This window comes from Mus caroli, unplaced genomic scaffold (genome assembly GCF_978045245.1).
Source record: "Mus caroli unplaced genomic scaffold, Mus_caroli_1 scaffold_1, whole genome shotgun sequence".
NCBI lineage: Eukaryota > Metazoa > Chordata > Mammalia > Rodentia > Muridae > Mus > Mus caroli.
In genome coordinates this window covers 192,808,924-192,831,871 of record NW_028227256.1, presented here as the reverse complement: position 1 = coordinate 192,831,871, position 22,948 = coordinate 192,808,924, and the positions used below count along the sequence as shown (strand labels likewise).

At 42.5% G+C, this 22,948-nt stretch overlaps 1 long non-coding RNA gene across 4 annotated transcripts in view; it reads right to left on the bottom strand.

The window, feature by feature from the left end:
* The window catches only part of LOC115031511 (uncharacterized), a 50,459-nt gene that overhangs the window by 6,036 nt on the left and 21,475 nt on the right, over positions 1-22,948 (bottom strand). For 2 of the 4 annotated variants that reach the window (XR_015048680.1, XR_015048679.1), the window contains 2 exons: positions 2,568-6,592; positions 412-2,444 (listed from right to left, as the gene is read on the bottom strand). This is a non-coding gene — a long non-coding RNA (uncharacterized LOC115031511). Of the gene's footprint in view, positions 1-411; positions 2,445-2,567; positions 7,211-22,948 lie in introns of those variants that run through there. The other 2 variants (XR_015048678.1, XR_015048682.1) reach the window with 2 other exon arrangements.

Below are 22,948 nucleotides of genomic sequence, written 5' to 3'. Positions count from 1 at the left end.
TATATATAGTTGAGGTTCCTACAGCCTAGAGATTTGGAGCTAGAACTTGGCAGATCTATGCCAGGTGCTGGCAAAGACCATCCTCATGCAGCCAGCCAGCTAGAAGCCTCAGCACAAGCTGGGCACAGTGAGTGCAGCAGGGTCCTTCATGAGGCTATTAATTAACACTTCTCACCAAAGACATGTCTCCTGGATCCATTTTAGAGAAAACTGGCTTCTAAAGTATGAATCTAAGGAAGACAGATATATTGTGGCCGAACACTGAATTGCAACATTTCCTTTTGAAAGACAAAAGGTGGGGCACATAGGAGAGGAAGAAAGAAGATATAGCAGTCCAGGATTACAAATACCTATCAAACTTTCACATTTGAAGGCAGAAAAGAATGTATAAAAATGAGGATGAACACTTACCCATAGAAAGAAGGGTGGTCAAGCAGGTCCTCTTTGCCATTCCACAAAAATGTAGGCAAACTGCTCTAGTATGATGGCTTAGATGCACAAACACCATCCTCAGCTGAGCCTGTGTTGCCAAGAGATTGTCACCTACTTACAGATGGAGCTGTACTCTACAAAATTCTCTGTTAGGAAAAAGAGGAAGGGAGATCAGCTAGGCTCAGCACACAAAACCAATCAAGCAACAACTTGCAATTGGAGTTTTATGTAGCCACTGGGACAATAGTTCTCTGCTGTGACAGATGCAAGATAATACTGGCCAGAGCAATGTGGAGAAGAAGCAGTACCTGTGGATACAAGATCTGACCCAGGAGTGCCTATCTACCATGGCTTTGACAAGTGAACATGAGACAACAGAGTTCTCTGAAGCATGGTAGCTAGGCTTTCATTATACGCATAGCTCAGAACCTAGAAGTATGGTCCCCAAGTTCCCAACTTCTACACTAATGCAGCCTTACTAGCCAAAATGCTCTCTACTCAGACACAAAATCTAAGGGCTTCAGACACTTTTGGTGGGTCTAGACTGTGAGTTTAGACAGCTAGTTCCTATGCCTGCTCTTCTCTACTCTTCTGTGACCTCAGTCATATTTCCTGGCCACCATTTGTTCTCAGGCCCAAGAGATGCACCTCCCAGAAATCCCAAATGAGTCATTTTAGATGGCCCTTTGGGAGAAGAGGTGCTTTGGTGGCAAATGTCTACCTTAAAATTAGTGCTAGAAAATACAGGAATTAAAAATGGTTCCTGGCAAAAGTCTGGATGGAGGTGAGGGCCAGGATGTCTCCTATCCCCAAACTTAAATTGTTTGATCCTCACCCTAGACTGTGCCAAGGATGGCAGAGAGAAAAGGTAATAGTTTGTCCAGGATACAATTGCAATGAAGGTATGATAGGTATGGCAGGGGAATCATGTGTCTTTAGTGCAATGCTGCAGGAAAAGCCTAGAACCCAGAGTTTCCATGATAATGTGCTAAAGAGGCAGGGGGAAGGTGTGGGGAGAACTCATTTTGGAGGGAATGAGGAAGATGAAAGGAAAAGAGTAAGCTCTGACATGCCAGCACAAGGAAAGGGGAAGCTGAGACTGGGGAGCTGCCTTCAGGTTAGGGCAAGTGAGGCAGACCACATCCAAGCTCAAAAGATGAAGGGTATTCAAGCATCATGCCTCCATTGGAGCATTTACTCCAGGAGACTATAGTGTCACTGTCATGGAGGGTCTCCTTGCCCACTCTTGGGAAGTAGGAGTTACCTTTTATCCTCAATAAGACCAACACGCCTATCACAGACAGATCCACTGAGAAATACCAAAGGGGTATCTGGCTCTGGAAATAAGTCTATCACTGAGGACCAGTGAGAAGAATTCTTTAAAACAAAAAAGAAAAAGAAGGAGGGGGGAGAGAAGAAGAGAAAAGAAAAGGACATTGTTTTCTAAGTTCACTAAATAATATAACCAGCCTTCTTGCCTCTAAATCCAAAATCCAAGGGTCTCAGGGCTCTTGTGAGGTGCCTCATGTCTCCCCAGCTCTGAAGCCCAGTAGTGGCCTTCTCACTATCCTGCCTTCAGTAAAAATGACTGAAGTCAGAGAATCAGCCCAGAGCACCAATGAGCTGTTTTTATTGCTTTCATGTTGTCAGAATATTCTGGCTGTTCAGCTGAGAGTTCCATCTTCCGACTCTAGATACACTGAGTCATCTTCTAAAGAGGAAAAAAAGGAAACACACACACACACACACACACACACACACACACACACACGGGGGTGGGGGAGAGAGAGAGAGAGAGAGAGAGAGAGAGAGAGAGAGAGAGAGAGAGAGAGAGAGAGAGAGAGAGAGAGAGAAAACAAAGCAGCCGTCACCAGGGCCCAGATTGCTGTTGACAAAGGACTCACTGGCTGTTGTCACTCTCAGCTCCACAGTCCAGAATTGGGGATAAGGGGCATCAGGGTGCTCAGATTCTCCTCCCACAGGACTCAACAGCATCAGGAAGCATACAGACACTGTTGAGATTCAGCAAGAAAACAAACAAATCTACCATCAGAAGGCTCTCAGAAACACCCCTGCTTAACCCCTGTTCTACCTCGACCATCACCTCATCCCTTCAGAAACAAAGGTGTACTCACTCCTGGTAGAATACCACCACTTTGCAGGCTTGAGGTCAAACTCCTGAGATATTCCTCTTTCTTCTTGCTGTGACAACTTGGAAGTATTTAATCCTCCCCTAATTTGCTGGTCACCTGCTATTCTCTAATTTTACATCCCCAATAAGTCTCCAGGCAGGGAAAGAGGGCTTGAGCCAAATCTACGAAGAACAGAAAATACGGTGGACATTCCTACAGAACAGGCTGCTAGGAATCTACTTCACAGACTAAGGGCACTTAGGCATGAAATAGGATAACCTGTCTAAAATCAGCCAACTGAGATTGGGGTATACAGACCTGGTATAGTCCAGTGTCTGTACCTATCTCAGTGACTGGGCTTACCCTCCTCTGCAGGTGTTCCTACCTACCCACCTCTGCCTGCTCTTCCAGGAGGAAGGCACGCAAAACAACTGAGGTTTGTTCATTTCAGGTACAAAAAAAAATATATCATCTTGACTTAACCTGGCCATGAAGGAAAAGGACCAGCTGAATGACCTTACACAACTTTAGAGACTTACAATATTCCTAAAATAGCTACATTTGAGGGTGTCACCTTCTAAATAGTCACATTTGAGGGTGTCATCTTGGAAACATGGAGGAAAAAAGATTTTTGAAGGCTGGGATTCTTGTCAGCCACAGGATTCTCCCTAAAGGGTTATGATAAAACAAAAACAAACAAACAAGCAAACAACCCAAGTAGCATTCGTGAGGAAACATGGCATCCGGCATGAGGGGTTCTGAATAGGGATGCCTTCCTGCCCCTGGCTTCTTACTGGAGCACAAACTCTGATAGAGAATACACGGAACCACACATAAAAAAAAAAGCATGAAAGGAAGGAGACTCGTAATAGTGGTTACAGGGATTTCTTCTTTATAGGGTGCTCAGGGAGAGGTCCTTAAAGACAGTGGCCGTGCAACAGGTAGATCGCAGGCATGGAAAAATAGCCATATTGAAATTAGGGAGAAAAGAAACCCAGGGAAATATGGGTGGTCTGGTTTTCACCCGAGGAAGGCTTCTTGAGAAAGCTAAGGCCACTTGTAGTCAGCTCAGAGTACTTACCGAATAGGAGGAATTTCAAGCTGACAATGGGAAACCATTTTAAATCTCTGAGCAGGCAGACAAGATGGCCGCTATCTGCAGAAGGGTCTAGAAAGGGTTGGGCAGCAGGGAGCCTCACTAAAGAACAGCAATTAGAACTGTGGCCCTGGCAGGGGGCAAGGAGGAAAGGCATTTGACCAAATGCTGCTGCCTGCTGTGGACCTCAACCCATGTCTCCATATAGAGGCAGAGAGAGAGAGAGAGAGAGAGAGAGAGAGAGAGAGAGAGAGAGAGAGAGAGAGAGAGAGAGAGAGAGAGAGAGAGAGAGAGAAGAAACGAGAAGAGACAGAGACAGAGACAGAGGGGCTTTTTGAAAAACACAAACCACAGGTCTACCACATCTGAGATGAGCTCCTATGTCTGCTTTCACTCTCCTCCATCACTAGGCACATGGTGGAACATCTCTGGTTTAGGCTGACTAGGGCAGGGAAGCCAAGTAGTCATACTCTGGTAAAGATGGGGTCCCGCGCCATGGAACCCTGACCCAGAAGGCTTCCATTTAGACCTCCACCCAGTGCTGTGACCCAGCATGGAACCAGGCAGTTCTACTTTCAGACCACCTTCACTGCAACAATCATAACTGCATCTACCTATACAGTGACTGTATCCCTCTATCAGAGACCCCTTTTTAAATCCCCACCCACTCCTTAGAATTAGCACAGCAGGGCCAACCATGTAAAGGACAAGCAGATCTGCCTTCAAAATGGCAGCCTCAAAGGAATCCAGAGTGTAAACCCAGCCAGGAAAAGGAAAGCTAGAGACAAGGAAGGGACACTGCCAACCCCCTCCCAAAAGGTTTTCACTCCTTCCCTTAAGAAAGTCCCTGCCCCCAAACTAGAAAGGATAAAAGGGAAAGGAAGGCATTATCCCCACCTCTAAGCCAGGGACTACAGGTGACACAGGATACTCAGAAGGACATTCTGGGGTCCATGTCCTCAGATGAGACAGCAGATCATTTCTGTGCTCAAATTTGGTCACTAAGTGGCTAACTCATTCAGGGAGGGAAACTCCCACTGTTCCCTAACAGACCCTCAGCTGTGAGCGGCAAGGAGTGGGGTGGTAGAGTTGCAAAGGAGGCTTGAGAAGGCACAGGCCACCCTGAGTTATATAACAAGGAGGGAGGTGTTTGTCCCAGGCCAGAGACCCAGGGTGCAATGCGTTCTTGCTCTGGATGCGCAGTCATGGGTGGAGTCACTACGCATGGTGCAGGGCCAAGCAAACCCCCTCCCACAAATATGAGACCCATTACAAGGATAAGATGGGGTGCCAGAACTCTAATTTTCTAGCTTTCCCCCAGTACAAGACAGCTGCTGCCGCCCCAGTTTCATTCATCTCCTGGTTCCCTAGACTGACAAATCATTCTAAAGAGAGTCCTTCAAAGCCTTACCCACTTACTTTTTGAGAAACATCATAACAGCCAGTTTCCAAGCAATACTCTGAGGTTAGTCCCCATCCTTACCTTCCCAAGCACAAGGTAGCGGCAACTTCCAAAAGGCAGATTCTTCCAATAGTGGGCTCAGCTCAGAGCTGATTTGAGGACTTTTGGACGACCAGAGCATCAACGCAGATCTGTTCACTTGGGAGCAGCCCATTCAATAGCAGCAGCAGTTCTGCCCTACCTTGCCCGATAGTTTCCAGGGGAGCCAAGAATTATTTTTGCCGCAACACTGAGGTGTGGCAGATTGGAAAATTCCCTTTTCTGACACCAAAGCAGAGGACAAATATTTTCTTCCAATTTGGTCAATCCTCTTCAAATCCATCTCCCCAGTCTCCTCCCTCCAAAAAAAAAAAAAAAAAGTTTGAGGCATTTTAAGCTTTTCCTCATAGTTCCTGAAATTTTAAAAAAAGGTAAAGGAAGACGCTTCAGTTGGGCAGTCTGAAGCAGGCAGACTCACGCACCTACGCACACCCCTAAAAGAGATTTTAGAAGCTGCTGGGCTTCTCTCCCTCCCCTTTAAGCAAGTGAAATGCAAATTCAGATTTGATACTCTGTCCTTAGCCAATCAAAAAGAGGTTTTCACCTGCCATTGGCCCTCCCACCAATGAGAGGAAGTGTCTGAAATAAGAGCCCTCCCCTGGCCAATGGAAGGCCAGCTCAGTCACTTAGTTAATGATGCAGCAGTACAGGGAAGGCCATCACATGTGAACTGGAAGGGAGCCAACATGGAGACACAGAGAAAGCAAGGTAAACAACTTTCCAACGCCAAAAGGATGACATTTAATCTCTAAATGTTAGCTTCCCACCTAGACTCATCTTTAACCCTTCTGCTGGTCCCACAGATCCCAGGAGCTTCACTACCTGTCTCCACAGAGCTCCTAACAAGATGCAACAGTGACTGCGTCATCATTCCCCACTTTTCTCAACTACGCAGTGACAACCTCCCAGCATCACCCCACTTCTCCCAGCCCACACCCTACCCTATGCCGATGCTCTTCCACCACCCCAGATGCCCACAACTAGACGTTTTAATAAGAGAATGCCTGGAAAAACATTCCCTCTTGCCTGCTTCTTGTCACTTCTCTCTCTCTTCCTTTCCCATAAGCCTGCACAGATGGACACTGACACCCAAACAACCTGGAAAACCAGTCTCTCCATCCACCAGCAGAAAACAGGGTAAAGGGTGAAAGGTTAAGTGGGAAGCCGGGGATGGTTCACTCCTGTCCTCTATCCTGGTCAGGCTTAAATAGCTGACACTAAGGGAGAAGAAATTAAAGTAAAAATAAAATAAAATAAACCTCCAAGAGAACAAAATAGCAAAAGGCAAGAAAGAAGGTAAGAAAAACAACATCCACATACCCTAGACATTGCCCTTATCACAAGAAATACATACGTGGAAGAAGTGGGTTACGCCATCAAGTCCTTAAGCCACACCGGACCACCAGTCGTCTCCTGCGCAGTCCCAAATCCCTGTCCAGATACAAGGTGCCGCAGTCCAGAATGTTCCAGAATCCACTCTGATTAAGCCTTCCACTGCCACCCTACCAACTCTTGTACTCACTCCTGCCCCCACCCATTCCCACGTCCTCCCCATGGGAACTGCCTGTGCCACCTTGCGTGACATCTTAGCCTAGGCTACCCAGAGGCCTCTGGACACCCAACAGATTTCTGAACGCTTGGCAGAACCTGGTGCCCAGTGTTGCTATGACTTGTTTCTTGATTTTTCTCTCCGCTGCAGCACGGCTGCTGCTAGCAGACCTATCGACAGCTTGTATGCTCATGCTGGCTCTCTCTCTCTCTTTCTCCCCCCCCCCTCCTGTCTCCCCCTCTCTCTTCTATCCCTCTCTCTCCTCTGTCCCTCTCCCCCTCCTCTGTCCCTCTCCCCCTCCTCTCCCCCTCCTCTCCCTCTCCCTCTCCCTCTCTCTCTCTCTCTCTCTCTCTCTCTCTCTCTCTCTCTCTCTCTCTCTCTCTCTCAGCGCTGTGACGCAGATCTAAATTCTCCAGTCTGCTCCTTGTGTTGCAGAAGCAGAACTGCAGCTTTCCCTCTGGAGAGGCAGAGGGCAGTGCCAAGGCTGGTCAAACAAGGAAAAAAAAAAAGTTGGACCTACATTCTGTTTTCTTGGCCACACATTTTAGCCTGTTTTTTTTTTTTTTTTTTTCTTTCTTTTTCATACCTAACAGCTCCGTAACACACAGGTCCCTATTTCTGCAGCCTTTCTTCTTCACTTTGAGATTCATGGGAATAAGACTAGCTTTAACTCTTTGAATGGCAGCTCCCAGGGCTCAAATCAACCAGGGCTGTCCTTAACTAAATGTTGCATCATCTTTTCTTGAGCCATATGGGCTTCTCCTAGCCATAGGCTAAAATAGTCCTCACCATGAGACCACCATTTCATTAACTCTTTCTGTCACAGACAAGTCCAAAATTACAATCATGGCTGTTTTCTGACATTATTTTTGCCTTTTTATTTCGTCTCTTTTTTGTTCATTTTGCTTGTTTGTTTGTTTTGTTTTGGGGCATGAAATCAGGACTTTTAAATCCTGAATTTCCTAAGGATAAAAAGCATAATTAAAACATTTTTTGCTAACTCCACAAATGAGATCCTTCTATCAGGTCAGGTATTTTAAAAAATAAACCAAACAGCAGCCTAAAGAAATCCAGAGTAATGTACGTCTATTCATTCAGTGTTTAAAATTTTAGAATCTACTTAGGTATGTTCAATTACTTCCCAAAAGGCAGGAAGGCCACACATCTAAGATTTGTTGCTGAGTCATTTCTTCCCAAGAAGATCCTTCTGACAACAAAAAAGACAACAGAATGACGGCCAAGCCTAGACCTAATGTAGCCAAAACCTGTTTCTTCCCTAGGATGGGTAACCAGACAAACCCCCAGTCCTTGGGCAATAGTTTAACACATCCACATACCCGGAAACTCTTATGAGGAAAGTTCCACTGATGCTTCAGAGCCAGGTACAAGTTACTTTAGGGTAGTGACAACTCTTAACAGCAGCAAAGCACTGCTTCTAACATCCCCTTCCCTGACAATGCTACTAAGAATAGCTCAGATACTAACCCAATGAACCCTATATAACCAGACACATTCAACAAGGCTCATGTTCCAACTATTATATATATAATTTAATGTTTATATATATAAATGTTTTCTACACCAGCCTCTAACTAGATGTTTTAGATGTGTTTGGGTCCTGAGGCAATAAGCTGATTCATAAAATGCATCTTGCAACTTTCAGAAGGATGAACAAGAGGTCAGGCAACCGCCTCTTCTATACCAACTATCCTATACAGCTTTTACACAACCACCCTGGCTAACATTTCAGCCATCAGAGAGAAGGACCACCTGGAAGACAACCTGGTATTCCCTGGTTTTAAAAGAAGCCCAGGGCATTTGTGCCAGGATCCCAGCGAGGGAAAAGTGCTTCAAATTTACACCTTCTGGGCTGCCGGGTAGCGTATGCCAATAAAGAAGTTACCTACTGGTCTGATGAGCAAAGGCATATGGCTTTGATGTCACTTAAGGCAAGGCCCCCAGAATGGTCCTTTGCTTATTCAGATCTCCATTTTCCAGTTTCCTTTTCCAGGGGGAGGGGGACAAACAAAAACAACAACAAAAATCATGCCTAAGTTCATGTCAGGACATTCCAGATTTACCCATGAGCCCAGGATCAAATAAACAAAGAGCTCTGCCAAAGAGCCTTCTCTTTCAGGAGGGGGAACTAGAAGGAAGTAGGATCAGCACAGAGTGAGCTCAAAATCTCATGAACTTGGTGAATGATGTGGCAACTCAGTGCCATGGCAATAGGAATGTCATGGTAGGTAGAAGTGACAAGAGGTAAATCATGAGAAACAAGCAAGAGATTCATGGGATCAGAGTAGAGACAAACATAGCCATAGAACTTGAGGAGTGAGGCCACTGTGGTCTGTAACACAGCAAGACTGTGCTAAAGTCTTCACAGAGAAATGGTCATGACAGCAGTGGTGACTTGCAAAGTATGATGACACTGTGTAGGAAAACTTTTCTTCCTACAAGCCCATTTACTCTCCTCAGAATTTTACTAAGATTAAAGCAATCATCTTAGGTGCCTCTGACTAATTTTAGGTCTTTCTTCCATTAAAATGATTCTGTGGGGCACTGAGAACAGAAAAACAAGGGATGACCAGGAAGCAGAAATGAATTCTGTTCCAGAAGCATGGGCGGATGTTTACTTAGCAAGCTCGGTGAAGCTTACAAGGAAGCAGTTTTACAGGGTGCTATGTGTAGTATTTGATTTCAGGGGGTAAAGATAACTCCTGAGCAAGGACAGGATACTAGAGGCCTGCCTGGGAACCTGAAAAGGCAGGGTATCAGCTCCTACCCCAATAGTGCCAGGTTCCCTAGCTTTTCAACAACTACAGGCCTTGGGAACTAAAACTTTCTGGACACAGTGAGCTCTCCTAGACCTCCAAAGGATATGGGTCAAAATTTCAAAATGCACCCTCCCCAATGCTTTTTCTTTAAAGGGAGGGAGCTAAACTTTGACCTATCCTTGTCCAAAGTGTGGACTGCATGTACTTTGTACTGGTCACAAACTCCATTAGCCACATTAATAGGCAAAAGTAGGGTTCCTGCCTTTTTGTTCTCCTATCAGGCCCATCTTGGGAAGATTGGGTCTTAGGGGAAATAGGGAGCTATGCAAGAAGCTAACACACACTTGGAACATTTGGAGCCTGAGTTGAGTATTTCACATAAACTGCACACAAATCTGGTATCCTGTGGAAGTAGCTAGCTAGGTACAAAATGTGGTAGGCATTTCCACTAAGAACCTGGGCGCAGAAAAATTACTGTGACCTCAGGAGGTAAAACATTCGTGAAGTACCTACTAAGTGCTAAACTAACACACAGTATAGAAGTACAGGAAATGGGCCAACACTTCAGACAGATTTGCCATCTTAGTATCCTATAAGCATTCTCAGATTTGCATTATGGATATTAAAAAAGTCTACTCTTAAAAAGTTTGAATTCGTTTTTCCAGTGAACTAATAGCAACTGATCGATCCTCAGGCTAGCCCATAGAGGTCCAGTTTCTCCTTTTTTTTTTTTTTTTTTTTTTAAAGTAACCAACTATAATGTCTCCCAGCCAGGCATGTAATAAAGAAGAGAAGTAGACTAGGGTAGAATGTCCCATGAAGGTAAATAAATGTCAGTCTTTGCAGGCAGTCCCTCCAGCTCTGTGTGGTCAGAGATATCTAGAAATGGATATCACAGAGTCATGACTGCCCGATTTTTCATAATAAATGGAAAATTTAGCTTTATGTTAAACTCCTAAGTTTTCAACCACTACCAAAAAAGAAAAGAAAGAAAGAAAGAAAGAAAGAAAGAAAGAAAGAAAGAAAGAAAGAAAGAAACCTTGTAAAATCCACATATACCTACAAAACTTCCAAGGTGTTCATGGGTCCAATAATGAATGTGTAATGCCAAGGAGAACAAGTACTGCTAGAGAAAAATGCAACAAATTGAAGAATATGGCAAAAAAGAAAGTCAATATACCAATATTGCCATTTGAAGAAAACAAAGGTAATCAAAGCTTTCAGATCAATCCTTGATGGATACAAGTAGAATGCTGTATTAAAAAGAGTTGTTAAGTAGACATGATACCACTTTATCATGATATCATGATACCATGATAAAGTGCCAGCACATGATACCATGATAAAGTGCCAGCATTTGTATCCCACCTTGAACTACTAGAAGTGGAGACGGATCATGTTAGTATACTGGCTCTGACTCCCACTGAGGGCTATGCCTGTAGATGTTCATAAGGCCGGAAGAGAGTATCATATTCTAGCACTATCCAAGGCATAGGGTCCTCCATAGAAAACACTGCAGCCAAGATACTATTCTGCCTCTTTGTGACTCAGTAACTTTGACCCTTCTTTAGAGAACTTGGACAACTAAAGCACAGGAAAGACCAAACTTCTCTATAGGTAAATATGAGCTGTTTGGTCTTTGTTCTGCTGCCAGAGTACCATGGAACAAGCTTGCTCTCCCAAAGTCTTTTGAGATATTTTATGGTAGCTCAACAAGGAGATACAAAAGAGAAATTAAAAAAGGAAGCAGGAAAAAGAAGCTAGAGAGAAAATTCCTTAGAATAGTTGATCAAAGTTTATACACCAAAGGAAAGTTAAAGATGTGTAGCATTCATGACAAAAGAGGCACAGCTGGGTAAGGCAGCATGGGAAAGGCCCGGTGTCCCTACAGAAGAGGAAGGCAGGTCTGAGGCCAGCAAGGAGGCACCAATAATCCAAGATCCACAGATTACAACCAGGAAATTGTAGAAGAAATGCCTATGACTCATGTTCCTAAGTGCAGAACATTCTTCGGCTCGCTGGGGGTTGGAAGGAGGAGTCTTTTTTCCTGAAGGATCACATATTCTAGATGTGACCCATCTTCCGTCCTCAGGTGCTATGCTACCTGGATATTCTCCACATTGCTTGGTTTTTTGACCTTTTACTGAAGTTATAATAAAAAGTTTTTCGTTTTAAAATCATCCAAATTATCAGGCCTTTTCTTTATGGTAAGGGATTTCTTTGCCATCTTTAGGAACTGCATGTCTAGCTCAAGATCATGAAGATACTATTAGCTTGTACATGAAGTTTTGTTTTAACATTCACATTTATATTATTGTTGGATCATTATTTTTATATGGCCTAGATTAATTTTTTCTACTAGCAGTGGTTTGTTTGTTTGTTTTATCAAAATGTCTATCTATTCCCTGCTTCTAATCAGTATGTAAATCTATTTGTCATAAAGCAGGGGTTTCAACATGTATGTATCTACTAGGCTTTCTATTCCATTCCTTTAGTCAAAAATAGAATAGAGCCAGCATGATAGCATAAACCTATAATTCATAACTTGGAAGGTAGAGGCAAGTGGATCGTAAGTTTGATGCCTACCTATGCTACAAAGTGTTATGTGCAAAGGGGAGTGGGAGTAGGCTTTGAATTTAGACCAGTGGCAAAGTGCTTGTCTAGTATATGTAAAGCCTTGTGTTCAATTCCCAGCACTTCAGAGAGAGAGGTGGGGGAGGGGGAGAGAATGAGAGAGGGAGAGAGGGAGAGAGGGAGAGGAGGGAGAAAGGTAGGAGAAAAGTGTGCCAATTCTTGCAGTAGGGCTAACTATTATAAGGCTTAAGCAAACACAAATTTAAGAATCAATTGTGTGTAGTAAGCTGCACATGGACAGACATAATCTGAAAAGGAAAATAGGAAGAGCAGAAACAAACTATGAAAAGCATCATAAGCTAAGGAAAGAAGCAAAAAAGAAAGGCACAGGAAGAAAATGAGTCTTAGTTCATGTGGGCAACAACGGAAGGATTTAGAATTCAGACTTAGAAGTCTAGAGATAACCTGTACCCAAATCCCAATTTATACTACTTAGCTGTGCAACCTAGAGCAAGTCACCTTGGTCTTTCTAAGCCTTCATTTCCAAATCAGCAAAATAGGGATAATCTATCCTATAGAACCAGAAAGCCCAGTGCTGTAAGTACTCAAAAACTGCTGAAATTATTGATAGTGATACCATGAAGACTACTGGCCTATTGAAGCAATCTTGACTTTCCATAATTTATTAAGCACACAGACTGGTTAAATACTCCTGGCTCTCAAATAAGACAGGTATAGATTTGAATTCTTGTGCATTGTATTTACTAGTTAAATTTGAAAAACTTGATTAACTTTTTTATACTTCTAGCTCCAATTTCATCTGTAGATCAGGTTTTTCTTAGAGACAATATAAAATCACTCAGCCCAAAGCTCAACCCAAAGAAAGCAGTTCAACTGATGCCAGCTATCATTGCAGCAAGGAAAAACCCAATGAATATGATGATTTTGTACATCTTAACAGAGCTTACCCACTAGTCCTACAATACCTAGCATTCTTGGGTCTTCCATCCAAGTACTGACCAGGCACAAAATACCTTGCTTCTTATTTATAAAAATAACAAGACAGGACAAACTGAAAACCAATGTATTCAGGCCCAAGACAGGTAAGATTTGAAGACAAAAGGGAAAAGGCAGGATGATGAATATGCGTGGTAGGTATGCCAGGTTCTAAATTTACAAGACAAACAGAGTTGAACTCAGCAACGCCAAAAGCCCCTTATAAAATATGGGTAAGGCCAATATCAGAAGGAGGCATGCTTAGCGTAGGATCAGGACTGGGATAGCAGACACTGTGACCAGTGTTCTCTCTGCTCTTAAGCAGGTACTTTCTCTTGAACAGACCGAGTCACTCTCTCAGACCAGAAACTAGGCTCTAAAGTGTCCTTCCTGCCCATGCTACTTCCCAGCACCTTATATGAAAATGAGAGAAACCAAAGGATCTAGGAATCCTAGGTCATTAAATGTAAATCCCTGCCCTTGTCCTATTCCTTGGTTACAAGCAAAACCATTCTTGGTAAGGTGACCAGCACCTGCTATCCTGATGATACCTGAGGGTCATTGACCTGTATGGCCCAAAGGCCTACTTCCTGTGGGTCCCTTGGCTGGCTGCTCTTAAAATCCTGGTCCTTTCAGTGGCTGGAAATAATCTGCAGATATTGAGCATGGCTGGGCCATGTAAAGCAGAACTAGACATCTGTACTCCTTGCTTCAACAGTGGACTACAGCTGGCCCCGTTGAACAGACTAGGGTGCAGATTTGAAGGTCTTGACCACTATGGGTACAAGAAGATGTTTCTAGGGCATGTAGAAACTAGACAAATGAATATTCTCCAAAATATGTTGACCAATGTGATCAGATAAGCTTAGTGACATGTGATTTTAAAGTGGAATCTCTTTCCTATTAAAGAAGAAATCCTTTGTTTCACTGGGTCAAATCAAGACATCAAGACTCATGAACACACACAGCCCTAACTTCAGCTTTAATTCTATACTGCTTTAGTCTTAATCAAGGGCAGCATTTCCAAACATACAGCCTAAGACAGAGGATGCAAGAAGATTTATCAACCAAGGTATAGGACCTGGCTTTCAACAATCAAGCATAAGCTTGAAGAGCTAGGTCAGAGACAAGAATTCGAGGGCCAAGGCCATCAGCTGGACAGAGAAGGGCCTATAGACCATCTATAATGTAATAGCACAATCATTTAGGATAGTACCCAGGGTATATTTATATAATAATATTCACAATGTAAAAAAATCTTATCCAAAGTACGGTTCCTCAAATTGTGTAATGATGTGAGGTATGTTCTAAAGTTTAAGGGAAGAGAGCTGTTAACCATAGTAAGGGAATCTCAGGATTACATACAGAAGAAATATGATAGAGAAATACTCTTCCAGAGAGTTCCACTCTCTGGATGCCTTCTGGGATGTTATTCTTAAGCTAGGATCTTCAAAGGCAGAGCAGCAATGCCAACTATATGTTGAAAACTAATTATCTCACTTTAAACTTCTCTAATACCTTGTGAAATGACAGGCAAGGCGCACACACTAACCTTCTTCTGAAAACGTCAACTTCTTTGGAGGCCAGGGTGAGCATTTAGAAAGTAAGGAGGATCTACAAAAAGAATGACTGACTATTCATTTATCACAGTGAAATGCACAGATAACATAAAGTAGTGTGAGGAACTCTACCACTGGCAGAGGCAGATGATATAGGAAATGAAGTGTAGCCAGCTCTTTGGGCTCACCTGACTTCAAAACAAGATGGTTCAAGTCCTTCTGCCTCTCTAGATGAGTACATGGACTTCACTGGCTTGTACCTTCTGGAGAGGCAGAGTTAGGGAGAAGCTGAAGACATAATTAAGAAGTTTCTGGGGTCTGGAGCTTTAATGAGCCCAAGTTATAGGGCAGGGGCTGGAAAAAGAAAGCAGAAGGTATTGAAATGCTAAGCCTGGGATTCACCAGTCTTCTTACCCAGAAAGCCTTTACCTAAGAGCTATAGGATTTTCTTGCTCATAAAACCTTCCTAATCAAAACCTTCACAATGATCCTATAGCCACAAAACAGCAATCACAGCGAGGTTCCCTAGAGCACCATTACCATTCCTGCACTAAAGTACAATGATCTATTCTTTTCCAAATGGTTTAGAGTGACCTGCCAGTTAGAGCCTTTAGAATCATTGGATTTGGGCTGAAGATACAACATGAGGCCCTGTATTCAATGCACAAGCCTCCATTTTTTTTTTTTAAGAATTCAGGTGTTTATTTATCTATTTATTTATTTATTTATTTATTTATTTTTATTTTTTGGTACCAAGACAAGAAGAATTGGTCTTGCATTTGTATCAAAGGTGAAAGATCGTGAGTGGGTTATTAGTCTTTTGGCCTAACAAGTTCAGCACACTCTTCCCAGTGCTGTGATGAATGAGTCCATGTAAGTAAAGTACTTAGGATATTTGCTAAATGATGTTTATACAAATTGTTACCACTGCTACAGAAAAACTGTAAGGTTTTGCTTGTATGTGAACACTGTGGAATCCACAAAAGGAGTGGCCACCTGACACCTCACTCAAGGCTTTCACCACTCTAAAAAGTAGTACCCTTCAAAATACACAGTAATGTGTTAAAACTTCTCTCACCTCCTCAGGTCTTCAAGCATTCTTGGCCAAACAGCAGCCCTCTTGTCTACTTTTCCCCCTCCTAACTGGAACTAAGAATAGGACAGACTTCTGAAATGGTATAGGCACCTAAGGTCTCACAGATTCTGATCTTCAGCAGAGCTACTCTGTGGCTGCTTTGGCTCTCCCTTCTAACCCTACAACCCCACTCAATCTTTGCCATCACCCCATCTCATGCTCAATGGTAGAGTACTTGACTAGCATACATAAGGCCCTAAGTTAAATCCTTAGGACCTAAAAAGAAAAAAAGCCATTGCTGATTCAGTAAGAAGTGCACTCTTTTCTTTAAGTTACAAGTTTGCCACAATGCTTGTTTTCTCTTCTCCAAATGCCAACATAAAATCCAGAATTTGATTTATGCCATGGCATCTCATATCCCATGGAGCTCAGCTGGTGCCTCCAGTGAGTTTGAAGCTTTGCATAGGTAGGGCCTGGGCAAGCTTTAGAATTCTCAGTCTTCCCAAAGCTAACTTAACTACAGGTCCCATGAGCACTTGCTAAATGTGACTTCCCTGTCAAAAGACAGCTCGTACAGCCCACTGGGAATAGCTACAGAGCTCCTTCCATGCTATACTGGTCCTCTGAGGTTTCTACTATTGTCCCCTTCCTTTGATCAGAACCTCTTTCTCTTCCAACTCTCACTTCTAGAAAGGGTCCCCAAGCAATAGCAGGAGGACCAACCTATAATGCCACAAACCCCAGCACTCATATCACCCTCTAGAAGATTCTGCTAAAATTATCTTTTTTCCCACAAGAATAGTACAAGGCTAACTTATCTCGAGGAGATGTCTTATTTGACTTCCTTTTCCTTTGCACCAACTCCAGGCACAGGCACAGAAATCAGTCCTGTTACACTGATGAAAGCTCAGATCAAACCAACTCTTATCCAGCAAATCAAACCCTTGAGATTTGAGTAGCTCCCTATGGCTATACACTACCATTTCTGTTAAGGAGACAATATAATGCTAAACTTACATGATAAGGTAGTATATGAAGGGAAAGGAGGAAAGGAAAGCCATTCTTAGTTTCAAAAAACAGGTGAGAAGACAGAGTTTCACAAATCTTTAGATATCCTGGGTAGTCTGAAAGTCTATTACAAGCCCACAGAGACCCAAGATCAAAAGGCAGGAGAATTCTACACTTTGCTGCCTTGGTCCTGGCATTTCAGAACTCCACACTGAAACTCAGGTCCTTTTGTCATTTGGAAGGTAAAGTGGCCACACAGAACAAGGTCCAAGGTTGTCCCTCAAAGATGACTGTAGGTGGCAGCTTGGATGAACTGGTGAGCTCTAAGTACCTCCAATACCTAAGACAAGGCCAGACATACGGTGTTTGTTAGTGCTGCTACTGAATCCAGGACAGGAGGGAAAAGAGAATCAAAATTAAATATAAGATATGGTTCATAACCAAAGGCATTCCTAAAATAGCTTCCAGAGCTAACATGATTTAGGAACAGTTATAAAACAGCCTCACTGCTGAGATGCTTCTCATGAACCTTAACTGTGTCTGATAGCCCCCAATGCTTATCAAGTAGGCCACAACTATCTCCAGCAACCATTTATTGGATAAATGGACCAGTAAACACAGGAATGAGAACACAAGACAGTTTCTTTGGGTCTTACTAATAAACATAATTTTCAGAATTATAAAATGCCAAGGATATACTAACTAGACACTTTCAGCCTATAAGCTACACCTTTATATTAAAAAAAAAAAAGTGTTCTAGCAAGCTGCCCCAGTATTTCACTGTCTCAAGACTGCTTCTCTTGTCTCCTTTTCACTTACACAGAACAAAGTAAGAAGTTAAAATAACATTGTGCCTTGGACAAGATGAAGAAAAGTTTCACCATGGCATACTCCCTGCTTTCAGTGACTTGGAGGTTGCTTAGGCCCAGATTAGTCTCTCAAGACATAGCCATATCCCTGAGGCCTGTAGAAGGAGCATGGGCAGAGGCTGCCTTCCTCATAATCCCCCTTGCTGGCCCACAACCCTGTTCCTCACTGATACTTGACACTAGGAATATGGGACAGTGGAAGTCTGCTTGTGTAGAACCCTTTCTATGTGTCCAACTTAAGCCCACGACCTTTGCACATGGATTCTGTCCTTGCCCCTCCCGTAGCAGAGCCCTTAAATAAGACCAAGCACTTAACTTGCTTCCCCATGCTTTTTATCTAACCAAACAGCAACTTCCTCATAATGAACATGGCTTCATGATTCACTCCACATTGGGTCTGCTACAAATATTTGCCACCTCGTACAGCTAGGTATATCTAGGTCAGAACTACCAACCTGTCATGGAGGCACAGCTGGCAATCACCAGGCAGTACTTCACAGGCTGTGCCCTTCTCTGATTAACTGTTCCCTATTTACATACCTTACAATCCCTGGTGTGCACCAGTACTAAACATGTGCTTTTGTGTGTGTGCTACACACACACACACACACACACACACACACACACACCATGAGTAAAACAATACATCTGAACCTTTCTTTTGTAATATACTTTTAAGTAATTTTTATTTTTCCTAACTTTCTTAAAGTAGTACGTGAAATACTTTCATGGCAAATTACAATTTACTCTTTTAAGGATGTCTTGTGAAATATATAAATATAAAATTGTTCAGTTTACAAGTAGCCAAATGAAAAAAACAAAACAAACAAACAAACCCCAAAATCAACCAAATGGCTTAAATTCCATAATAAACTTAATCTGAGACTTCTAAATCTAAACCCTCCTCTCTGACACCTACGGTATGAGAGGAAGCTCAGACTGTGGTGGTAAGATAAGAGGTCAAAAAGATTCGCATTGGCTGTGCTACATGAAGCCATCCATGAGATCTTCATCCATGAAGCAGCACTAATAAGATCTGTGGCATGAAGCCATCATGAAAGGCTAAGATGTAGGTAAGATATCTATGCATAGTGTTTGGCATGGTGCCCAGCCCACAATAAACATTTAATAAATGTCTGTTCTTATCACACACCACTGCTTATACAGAAACAATGGTGTTCTCAACTCTGTGTGTCAATTATAGCAGATTCCTGTATGTAGGAGGCACTAATTGAAGTCTAATAGAAACTTTTTATGTGCCAATATAGCCTTTTAAGGCTATATCCCTATTTTTCTGTTTACCACAAGATGTCAGGACAGAACTCAGTACCATAAGTAGGAAGTATGGCCACTTCCAAGCAGCCAGTAGAAGCTGGGACCAGGCTTCTGGCTACAGCCACCATAAGGATATAGAATTCATCCTGAATTTAATGTATTCCAGAACCAGTAAGACAGGTAAAAGCTGGGAGCACTGTGGCCAGGCAGAAACAGAATGAGCACCCAGGCAGTAAGTGTCTTCTAAGAAGTGTCTCCTTAGAGTCTTCTCCAATTCCTCCTCACGCCATCCTCCTCAGGGACCTAGCTTCTGAGGCTTGGGAACAGGCTTGTCCTTGGTGAGAATAACAAATAAAAGCACATGGCCTACTTCCAGAATCTTCACTTAAGATGAAAATAATAGAAACACAGAGAGGAGCGAGAGTGAGAGGGACTAAAGCAGCATTGGGTCTATGGTACAAGGTCTCATGAAGCACATGGTGTGGTAACCTGGAAACATGCATAAGGTATGTCTGACTAGGACACAGAAAAGTATTGGGCCTTGGAATAGTCAGGGATAGGCATGATGAGGTTACAGTTTGCCGGCTGGTTTCCTAGCACTGAGCTAAGGAGGAGGGAGAACAAGAGCAGGCAGCATGTTCCTGCCCACACAACTCGTGACTTGTAGCCATGTGTCCGAGAACCCTCCTAACTACCTTGTTGTGGCCAGGCTCTCTCCTACAACCCAGTCTAGAAACTTTATCAGCAACTTTTATAAAATTGTGACCTTTCTCATCTTTCCTGTATTCAACTCTCCAGTGGCAAACCTAACTGCTATCATTTGGCCCTAACGTTTTTCCTTCATTTTTCCTACAAATTGTCTGTTCCAATGCCATCTCGATCTTTCCCGCTCATTTCTGCCTACATCCTGAGGTCATGGATCCTTCAAAAACTGTTTACAGAATGTTCACTAGGCAACAAGTATTGCGGTAAGCACAGGGAATAAGAAGTGTAAGACATATCTTATAAACAAGTCCATGACCACATACAAGTCAGAGAAGCCCACCAATGCTACATAAATGGGACAGACAATAAGAGTAACTGATATAGAGTACTTAGGATTAATAAAGCACTATTTTAAGCCTGTCTGTGAACATTCAATACTTTCCATGACCCTACGTGGTAAGTATTATTAGTATCATCATCACTTGTAGATAAGGAAGTTGAAGGAAAGGTCAACTTCAACTCACTCAAACTCACACTCAGTAGATAGATGCTTACAGTTCCTGTGTTTGCTGCAGCATTAATCACAATAACCAAAATTGGAAATTAACTTACGTGCTGAATGACAGAGAAATGGATAAACAAATGTGGTATTTATAGACAATAGTATACTATTTAATCTTAAAAATAATTTAATACTATCATTTTTTTATAAAATGGATAAGATTGGACATCATAATTTTACATGTAAAATAAGAAAAGAAAGACAAGTACCACACACTCTCAATCATAGGTAAAAGCTTTAAAATTGATAGAACGAGAGAGTAAAACAGTGATTCCCAGGATCGAGAGGGGAGGAGAGAGAGAAATGGAAAAAGGATAATAAATGGAGTGGCATGGTTGAATGGGAAGAATAACTTGTACCAGTTTATAACACAGCAGGATAATTATAATCTATAGCAATTTATTGTATATTTCAAAATAACTGGAAAAGTACAAAGATTTCCAATACATAGCATAGTGGTTTGAATAGCTTTGGCCCCCATAGACACATTCATGTGTTTGAATGCTTGGCCCACAAGATACTTTTAAGAGGTGTGTCCTTGGAGGAAGTGTGTCACTATAGGGGTGAGCTTTGCCAGGCTTCTTGCTGCCTTCTCCTCAAGATGTAGAACTCTGGGCTACTCCTGGACTGTGCCTGCCTGGATACTACCAGAATTTCGCCGTGATGAACATGGATGGGACCTTAGAACCTGTAAGACAGCCCCAATTAAATGATGTGCTTTGTAAGAGTCTCCTTAGTCACAGCATCTCTTCATAGCAATGGAAACCCTCACTAAGACACATAGAAATAAATGCTAAATGTTTGAGGACATAGAAACACTAATCATCCTGATTTGATCATTACATGTACATTAAGTTTAAAATTTTCTACTCTGTATTCCATAAATGTAAACAAATGTTCTATCAGTTTAGAAATAAAAACAAATCCCCGCTAAAGGAATGCAGGCTCCTTGGACACAGGGTATACCTGAGCCATGGAGATACTGAGTAGATTTGTTATGTATTTGTGTGCCTCCCCTCCCCCCCCCCACCTCAGACTATGACAGCTGGCTACTCATACACATGTCCCCTTCTGCTTGCTTCTTCCTCAGAATGCAGGAGAGAACCCTTTGGATCTTATTTCACTTCATATCTCACATAGCTCTTCTATCTAGGAAGTTCTTAATTCCATGATATTCTCTTTGGGAGGTAGAAACAACCAACTAGATTTTGGCTTTATTATTAGTATGGCTACCTGGGCCTTAGAGTTTGTGTCTCTTAGTAAAACCCAGGCAGCCTTTTTCTTCTTCATCTCACAGTAGAAATCCCACCTAGAAGACCCTGTGCAACACTCAGGTCAATGGACAGCTCCATCCTGAAGCAGTTCCAACCAGTCCAAATAGAAGGTCCTCTTTTCTCTTCTTTGTCTCCAAACAGCCTTGTGGGGGCTTCCTGAAGACTGGCTAGGCTATCACATGGGGGACAGGTGCATTGTGATGTCACTGTTTACCTATGAGAATCCCTGGAAGGTGATCTCCAGGTCAGTATTGGTATAGGAGGCGGTGGATACTGACACAGAAGCATTTCAGGAGTTCTTTCTGTAGATAAGCTCTACAATAGGACTATTGTTTTGCAAACAGCTAAATTTGCAACAAGGAGAATAATGCCTATCACATAGAGGCCTTTACTAAGTACCTGTGGAGTGCCACCACCTCACTCCATCCTCAGTAAAGTTACATATGTTTACTAAGGACTTTAAAGTTAGTCCAAAACAGAACCAAGTCAAGTCCAAGACTTCCCAGATACAAATCACCATCTAAGCAATCATACTTAACTGAGTATCTGAAATGTACAAGATATTTAGGATACCACTGAAAACAACTCTATGATTACAAAACTGTTTTGGTAAACCATTTTGGTTATGTACGAGGCACTAGGGAACAAAGCTCATGGTGTTAGCAATCAGGCACCTCTACAACCAGCCCAAGGGATCCAGCAACAAGACATGCTATCACTAGCTGCTGGAGAGGTAACACATTTCCCACTGTCCTCTCGTGTCTCACCTCCACATTCTGTGCATATGGTACATCCCCTGATGAAAGGCTCCATTCCTCTCCCCCGTTCCCCCTTCACCCCTTTCCTCTCACATAAGACCTGTCTCATGGTATGACTTTATGATTCTGCCGCACAGTTCTAACACAAGGTCCTTCCTTAAGGACCTGTATATGCAAGTCCAAGTGCATTTATAAATTCACACATATGGAGATATAGATACATATGCACAAATGAAAACTCAAACACATGCTATGCATATGTAACCAAAAAAACCCTATGCACTTTTTGAGGCAATCAACAGGCAATATGTAGAATTAAGAGAATGGAATGGCTGATAAATGCAATAGGAATCTAGATGCTAAAGAAATCAGCAGCAGCAGTGAGATTCCACGAGAAGGGAGATGCTAAAGACCCAGAGGAATTCAAAACCCTCCATGAGACTAGACAGAGAAAAGTCAAACTAAGTTGTAGGTAGAAGCCAGATGTAGAAAATGGCAGAAACAAGACAACAGTGCAAGCTGTAGTCCTGAATCAAGTCTAATGACCTGATCTCATCTTCCCTTTCCATCTCCTCTTCTTCTTATATATCTTCTTTGAAAATTTATACTTATTTTATTGTTTTATATTCCATACCTCTAAATAATATGTTGTTTAAATATAATGTTCCGTATTTCTTTTGGAAACCACTGTTCAAACAAACATCCTCCTGCAGATGGGAACCTGGAAATGCCCAAAGTCTCTGAATTAGTTCAAAGAGAATAGGGACAGACCCTAGATCTCCAGGTATTGTCCACCCACTGCATTA